This window comes from Eumetopias jubatus, unplaced genomic scaffold (genome assembly GCF_037043125.1).
Source record: "Eumetopias jubatus isolate StellerSeaLion01/CBP00866 unplaced genomic scaffold, mEumJub1_p1.0 scaffold_13, whole genome shotgun sequence".
Classification (NCBI taxonomy): Eukaryota; Metazoa; Chordata; class Mammalia; order Carnivora; family Otariidae; genus Eumetopias; species Eumetopias jubatus.
In genome coordinates this window covers 46,336,815-46,345,148 of record NW_028274819.1, presented here as the reverse complement: position 1 = coordinate 46,345,148, position 8,334 = coordinate 46,336,815, and the positions used below count along the sequence as shown (strand labels likewise).

General features: G+C 40.5%; 1 protein-coding gene across 1 annotated transcript in view; it reads right to left on the bottom strand.

Annotated features, from left to right (window-relative positions):
* Window positions 1–1,124: 1,124 nt before the first annotated feature.
* LOC148162637 (uncharacterized) overlaps window positions 1,125–8,334 on the bottom strand; it is a 31,001-nt gene continuing 23,791 nt past the window's right edge. Inside the window, exon 5 of the mRNA XM_088017497.1 lies at window positions 1,125–3,410. The gene's annotated coding sequence lies outside the window, so the exon portion shown is untranslated. The remainder of the gene's footprint in view (window positions 3,411–8,334) is intronic.

Sequence of the window (8,334 nt, the reverse complement as noted above, 5' to 3'; positions counted from 1 at the left end):
GTTCAGGGAGCCCTGGCAGAGGGGACATGGTTGCCCTGGTGAGTCTATAACTCTGTTTCCTCCTAGCACAGCCTCTGTTCTTAGCAAAAATCAAACTCTTCATCTCCTCGTTCATACCCATTGTTGGGGTACCCAGTAAGATGTGTTTCCTGGGGATCAGCTCAGAGCTTTGCATGATGCCCACTATGATGCTGAAAGTTACATTCTGTGTGGAGTCCAGTAAGAGTTCTATGGAGTGTTCAATGGAGTGGCACACACAGAATTCCATCCAGTGCCCAGTGACTGCCCTGAGCCCAGTGGGGTATAACGTGCTACAACCAGGGCAAAGCCAGTGAAATGACCTCAGCCATCCCAAAGGTAGTATCTGTCAAGTTCTAGGCCATGCTCTGCAAAATTCCCCTTGAAGTGCTGAGCTGTGCCCAGCGACACTGTCCAACACGGTGCTAAATATAATGCCTAGTGCCCAACAAGTGCTCATTTGATGGCCTGCATGGTACCCAGTGAATGGCCTTCAGAGAGGAAGTTTCTCTCCTGCCCATAACCTCCCTTGGCAGTGTCCTATGCCTACCCTCTCTGGCCTCCGGGTGACCGCAACCCCACTGCCAGCCTCTCCACAGGCCCCTATGGTCTTTAAAAAGCCACATAATATCATTTTTTTAAAAAAACAACAACTGGGTGATATATGCAACTAATGAATCATTGAACACTACAACAAAAACTTATGATGTACTATATGCTGGCTAACTGAACATAATTAAAAAAAAAAAAAGATGGGGGTGCCTGGGTGGCTCAGATGGTTAAGCATCTGCCTTCGGCTCAGGTCATGATTCCAGGGCCCTGGAATCGAGCCCCATGTCAGGCTCCCTGCTCAGTGCAGAGCCTGTTTCTCCCTCTCCCTCTGTCATTCCCTCCACTTACGCTCTCTGGCTCTGTCCATCTCTCTGTCAAAAAAAATAAAATCTTTGAAAATAAAAAAGAAAGTTTGAGGTCAAATGGAAAAAACAACAACAAGCAATCTGTTCCAAATCTGAAGACACACAAGAAAATATAAAACCCCAAATACCAAGGTAACAAACTTTAGTTTTATTTTGAGATTCTTTTTTACATTGTTTTAAAAACAGCATGTAATAAATACTTGTAAAACAGAACAATATAAGCAAATAGTACAGAAATCTATTAAGTTTAAAGTGAAATACTCTCTTCCCTTTCCTTTTCCTCCCATCTCCCTTCAAGCCCTTTTTCTGGAATTAGCCACTATTCATTTGGTTTGTGTCCTTTCAGGTATGTTCCACGCATTTCTCAAACACACGTATTATATACATATAATTCTTTTTTTTACACACACATAGAATATTACTGATTCATTCTTCTGAAGCACACTTTTTCCATATGATATAATGTGGTAACTTTTCCATGTCTGTACATGTTTACTTCATCATCTTTGATTGAAATATATTATTCCATAGTACAGAAGCACTATTACTTATTTAACCAGCCCTCTGTTGATGGCATTTAGATCATTTCCACTTTTTCACTGTTACAAACAACACTGCAATTAACATCCTTTAAATTCTGATAATGTTGCAAAATCACTCTCCAAAAAGATTATAACAATTTACCTTCTTAATGACAAATGCAATAAAATCTTTCTGTTGCTTCTGGAAAGCCCTCAATTGATTCCACTTTAAAAGTTCAGGTAATATTGCAAGTTTCAGGTTCAGAATGGGAGCGCTCATTCTCACTGGGCTTCAGCATTGTCCCGGTGCCTTGCAACATGGAAGCTGGAATCCAGTCCTTGACACTCTCTCAGCCCGGGTTTCTAGCACCTCCCGGCTGCCAGAAGTAAAGACTTGTCCTCAGTGTTCAGGAATCAGGCTTAGCTCATGTGGCCATCAGGGTCTGCAGTACTTCTGCTGCCCCCAGGCCTTTCTCCAGAGATCCAGTGAGTCAGCAAGAGACAGAGACCATCTCTAATTCCCACAGAACAGTCCTTCTGCCTGTCTGACAGGCTTCTGTTCTCCCTGGCTTTCCCCAGCCTGGAATGGAACTCCTCTCTGCCCCTGCTCCCAGGCCTGCTGCCTCTTGCTTGGCCCAGCCTTAGCCCCAACATCTCCACCACTGATGGCCATGGTAAGGGCCTTGAGATGCCCACTGCCCTCTCACTTCTCCACCCGTTGTCTTGGATCAGAATTCACCTCATCCTCTAGAATTGGACAATTTACTGCTTTTTTATCATAGTTGCCCAGGCAACCCTCTGCCAGCCTGCATTCCCCTCCTTCCCACAGCACCAGGGCCTCACCTCACATTTCATTTATTCATTCAACAAATATTTATTATGTGCTATAAACATTTTCTACTAAATTGCACAATTCTGAAATAACTTGCATATACATCAAGCTCTGTATTTCTATTGCAATATGGATGACAGGTTATTGAAATTTTACGAATTTATTACTATAGACTGGATATAGTTCAGTCTTTTTCCTGGAAGAGATGCTTTCCTAGGTAGTTACCGCTAGAGTACTATAGTCCATCCCACTGACATGTTATAACAGCCAACATGTATTAAGTACTCACCAAGTGTTGATCTAAGAAGTGAGCATGTGTTATTATGTTAAAAAAAAAAAAAGATAGTAGGAAGGGAAAAATGAAGGGGGCAGAAATTGGAGGGGCGGACAAACCATGAGAGACTATGGACTCTGAGAAACAAACAGGGTGTTGGAGGGGAGGAGGGTGGGAGGATGGGTTAGCCTGGTGATGGGTATTAAGGAGGGCACGTATTGAATGGAGCACTGGGTGTTATATGCCAACAATGAATCATGGAACACTACATCAAAAACTAATGATGTAATGTATGGTAACTAACATAACACAATAAAACTAAATTTAAAAAAAAAGTGAGCATGTGTTAATTAGTATTCCTCACCAAAACAACACTATGAAATAAGTACTACTGTTATCCACACTTCATAGATGAATATCTGAGGCTAACTAAGTCACATATAGAGCCAGTATCCAAACCCAGGCATCTGACATAGAGCCTGCACCCTTAACCGCTATGACATTCTGCCTCTCCATAGTGCTTTTCTGCATCAGATCCTTGGACAGAAGCCCAAAAATTCATCAATGGCAGCTCTGGGAAAGCCTGAAAGATGAAGGGACCAGGACCTAAAATGAGAGCAACAGCTCTGGACTCCGGCCAATGGAACTCCTTAGCAAGCTGAGTGATCTGCAGGCAGTGGGCACCATTGTCTAGCATGTTCCAGTGATGTGATGAGAGAGATACATGGAAGCCAGTACTGAGGACACAGAGCTGTCAGTTCTGTCCTGCTAATAAGAAATGGCCATTCATTTCTCTTCTTTCAACTCCAGTCATCTCCAAGCTCCTCTGCATGGTGGTTAAGATGTCACTGTGAGAATTAAGGGCAAGGATTCTGGGGTTAGAGTGTCTGGGTCCATCCAAATCTACGAGTTCATAGGTATGTGACCTTGAGGTATGTTGCAAAACATATCTGTGCCTCAATTTCCTGGTATATAAAATGGTACCAATGAATGTGAACTATTTTAATACCATCCCAAAGGCCGGCTGACCACTTGGAAACAGCTGAGGCATTGAACATAAAGCCACAACAAGACCTGTTCTTGTATAGGTGCTACACAAGGTGCATTCAGAGTGGGGCAAGGTGACAGTAGAATAGCAATCTGAGCAAAAACAGCTATATTAGTTTGCTAGGACTGTAAGATTAAAGCACCACAGACTAGGTAGGTTAAGCAACAGAAACATATTATCTCTCGGTTCTGGAGGCTGGAAGTCCAAGATCAAGGTGTCAGCAGGGTTGGTTCCTTGGGAGAGCTGTGAGGGAAGGATTTGTTCCAGGCCTCTCTCATTGGCCTAGATGGCTATCTTCTCCCTTTATTTATCCACATCATCTTCCCTCTGTGTATGTTTCTGTGTTCAAATCCCCCTTTTTGTAAGGGCACCATATTTGATTGGGCCCACCTTAATGACCTCATTTTTTTATATTATATGTTTATGTTTATAACTATAAGTAAAATAAGAAAAATATAAAAAAACAGTAAACAACCATTATCTGAAAACTGCTAGTGCGGTCTTGGGAGTTGACAATTTTCTTTTTAGATTTTATTTACATTCAAGTTAGTTAACATATTAGTTTCAGGGATAGAATTTAGTGATTCATCAGTTGCATATAACACCCAGTGCTCATTACATCAAGTGCCCTCCCCCTACCTACCTCCCCTCCAACAAACCTCAGTTTGTTCCCTATAGTTAAGATTCTCTTATGGTTTGCCTCCCTGTCTGTTTTTATTTTACCTTATTTTTCCTTCTCTTCATCTATGCTCATCTGTTTTGTTTCTTAAATTCCACATATGAGTGAAAATCATACGGTATTTGTCTTTCTCTGACTTATCTCGCCTAGCATAATTTCTTCAGTTCCATCCACGTCATTGCAAATGGCAAGATGTCATTCTTTTTGATGGCTGAGTAATATTCCTCTCTGTGTGTGTGTGTGTGTGTGTGTGTGTGTGTGTGTGTGTGTGTGCACACCACATCTTCTTTATCCATTCATCAGTCAATGAACATCTGGTTCTTTCCATATGTTGGCTATTGTAGACATTGCTGCTAAAAACATTGCGGTGCATATGTCCCTTCAAATCAGTATTTCTATGAGGCCAGATTTACCTTGATTCCAAAACCAAAGACCCATTAAAAAGGAAAATTACAGACCAATATCCCTGATGAACATGGATGCAAAAATTCTCAACAATATACTAGCTAATCAGATCCAACAGTACATTAGAAGGATTATTCACCATGACAAGTGGGATTTATTCCCGGGCTGCAGGGGTGGTTCAACAACTGCAAATCAATCAATGTGATACACATTAATAAAAGAAAGGATAAAAACCATATGATCCTCTCAATAGATGCAAAAAAAGCATTTGACAAAATACAACATCCTTTGATAAAAACCCTCAAAAAAGTAGGGCTAGAAGAAACATATCTCAACATCATAAAGGCCATATATAAAAGACCCACAGCTATTATCATCCTCAATGGGGAAAAACTGAGAGCTTTTCCCCGAAGGTCAGGAACACAACAGGGAGGTCTACTCTCACCACTATTGTTCAACATAGTACTAGAAGTCCTAGCCCCAGCAATCAGACAACTAAAAGAAATAAAAAGCATCCAATCGGCAAGGAAGAAGTCAAACTTTCAGGCTTAACAGATGACATGATATTCTATGTAGAAAACCCGAAAGACTTCACCAAAAAATTGCTAGAACTAATACAAGAATTTGGCAAAGTCACAGGATATATCCTATATCCAAATCAATGCCCAGAAGTCTGCTGCATTTCTATACACCAATAATGAAGCAGCAGAAAGAGAAATCAAGGATGGCTGTGTAATATTCCATTGTATATATATATTTATACTGCATCTTCTTTATCCATTCATCTGTAAATGGATATCTGGGCTCTTTCTTTGTTTGGCTATTGTGGACACTGCTGCTATAAACACTGGGGTGCAGGTGCCATTAAAAAAATGCAATCTTGACATTTGCAATGATGTGGATGGAACTAGAGGGTATTATGCTAAGCGAAATAAGTCAATCAGAGAAAGACAATTATCATATGATCTCACTGATATGCGGAATTCAAGAAACAAGGCAGAGGATCATAGGGGAAGAGAGAAAAAAATGAAACAACATGAAACCAGAGAGGGTGACAAACCATAAGAGACTCTTAATCTTGGGAAACAAACTGAGGGTTGCTGGAGGAGAGGGAGGTGGGGGATAAGGTGGCTGGGTGATGGACATTGGGGAGGGTATGTGTTCTGATGAGCACTAGGTGTTATGTAAGACTGAGGAATCACAGACCTGTACCCCTGAAACAAATTGTTTTAAAAGGAGCTATAAAAGAGCAAAATAAACCTTAAAAAAAAAAAGAGAGCGAAATCAAGGAATCAATCCCATTTACAATTGCACCAAAAACCGTAAGATACCTAGGAATAAACCTAACCAAAAAGGTAAATGATTTGTACTCTGAAAACTACAGATCATTTATGAAAGAAATTGAGGAAGACACAAAGAAGTGGAAAAACATTCCACGTTCATGGATCGGAAGAACAGAGATTGTTAAAATGTCTATACTACCCAAAGCAATCTACACATTCAATGCAATCCCTATCAAAATAACACCAGCATTTTTCACAGAGCTAGATCAAAGAATTCTAAAATTTGTATGGAACCAGAAAAGACCCCCAAATAGCCAAAGTAATGTTGAAAAAGAAAACCAAAGCTGGAGGCATCACAATTCCTGGACTTCAAGCTGTATTACAAAGCTGTCATCATCAAGACAGTATGGTATTGGCACGAAAACAGACACACAGATCAATGGAGCAGAACAGAGAACCCAGAAGTGGAGCTTCAATTATATGGTCAACTAATCTTTGACAAAGCAGGAAAGAATATCCAATGTAAAAAAGACAATCTCTTAATGACCTCATTTTAATTGATTACCCCTGAAATAAGATTACCTCTTCCAAATAAGATCACGTTCTGAGGTACTAAGAGTTAGGACTTCAACATATGAATTTTCAAGTGACATAATTCAACCCGTACAATCACTAGTGAAAAGAGTTACCATTTACTGGGCAACTATCATGTGTCAAACACAAGATAAACTCTGACTCTTAAAAACCCAGAGCAAATCTTAAGGTATCCACCAAGAAAACTGAGATTCAGGGAGTCATAGTGACTTGCCCAAGATTATACAGTTAATCATCAGTGCAGCCAAGATTTGGATCAGGACTGACTCCAAACCCATGCTCTTTTGGTGCCATATAATTATATCCTTTTTAGTTGGTTCCTAACTTGCCAGTGACTTGGGATCATTTCTATGAAGATACAAGGGCTTATCTAATCTCTGTGGCCCCCTCCGGAACTCCTCTGCACGGAAGGGGGTTGGTTCTGTTCACATACAGATCCACAGGACTCTAGAAAATCAGAGGCTAGCAGAGCAGGAAGAAACTTCTGGTGTCATCCAGTCCATCCCCTCTTTTACAGATAAAGAATGAGCTACTTACACAAGATCACACAGGCAGAGAATAGTCTTGAATCTGCTCTCTACCCAACACTGGCCTTACTGGAAGAAACTGTGAAATTTGCTGGCTAATCTCATTTATTTAGCAAACTGTCTTAACAGATTTGAGCCATTTATATAAAATCATGAGATTAGTCATTCTTAATCAAATAGAGTCTGACACAGTATGAAATAGCCAAGGATAGGTCTGTCATGCAAACATCCTGCAACTTTAATTACCAAATGGTCAGCCCCTCACATTTATCACAAGAAGCATTAAACTTCTTATATAACTTATTTTCTATGCCAATACTTTGAATAGTAAGAAATCAGGAAAAAGGTAATCTGTTCTTGTCACAGGAATTATTATACAAAAAAGGAAAAATGCATCAAATTTCCACATCCATTCTCCAGACTGAAAGCATGGTTTTCCTCGGCAATAGCATCCATCTTCCCTCAATCACCAGCTCTAGGGCACCACCACCTGACCAGTATCTGGGGCGAATGTCCTCTGCCATGCGGGCTTCTTCTGTCCCTAAGTACAGCCCGAGTTTCTCAACAACATTAATCAGGCAGAACGTCAGGAGAACTGAGACAGAAACTCAATTGTAGGCTGCTATGACAGGTATGATTCCAGGAAAACAGTTAAAGATCTAGCAGCTCCAGACCCAACTCTGCCTATCAGAAACAGGACAGCCTCAGGCAGATTCCTTTAGCCTTCGAAAACTCAATTTCCTCATCTTTAAAATAAGAGAAATAGTTGTCTGCATCACAGGTTGTGAAGATTAAACAACACGACTGTTAAAATAAACAGCACAACACTTGTGGTGAATATATCATAATGTGTCAACTCGACAAATCACTGTGTTGTACACCTAAAGCTAACATAACCTCGTGTGGCAAGTATACTCAAAAAAATAAATTTAATAAAAATGAATTTAGAAACAAAATGCACAGCACAGTGGGTGGCACATAGTAGGGGCTTAAATACTTTTTTTAATTGAAAGGGTATGGCAAATAATTTTCTTCCATCTAAAACTGATCTGGAGTAATCTGTTCCTTCCCTAATTCATATATAAATGAGGAAGACATTGGGAGTACCACAGGCCCTAACATGACCAATCTCTGTTCTAATGCTGCCACCTGCTGCTGGAGAGCCAGCATCCCATGCTGCTATTTCCAAGGGATGCACTGAAACATGAGGGACCATATGGGGTGCATCTATACCAT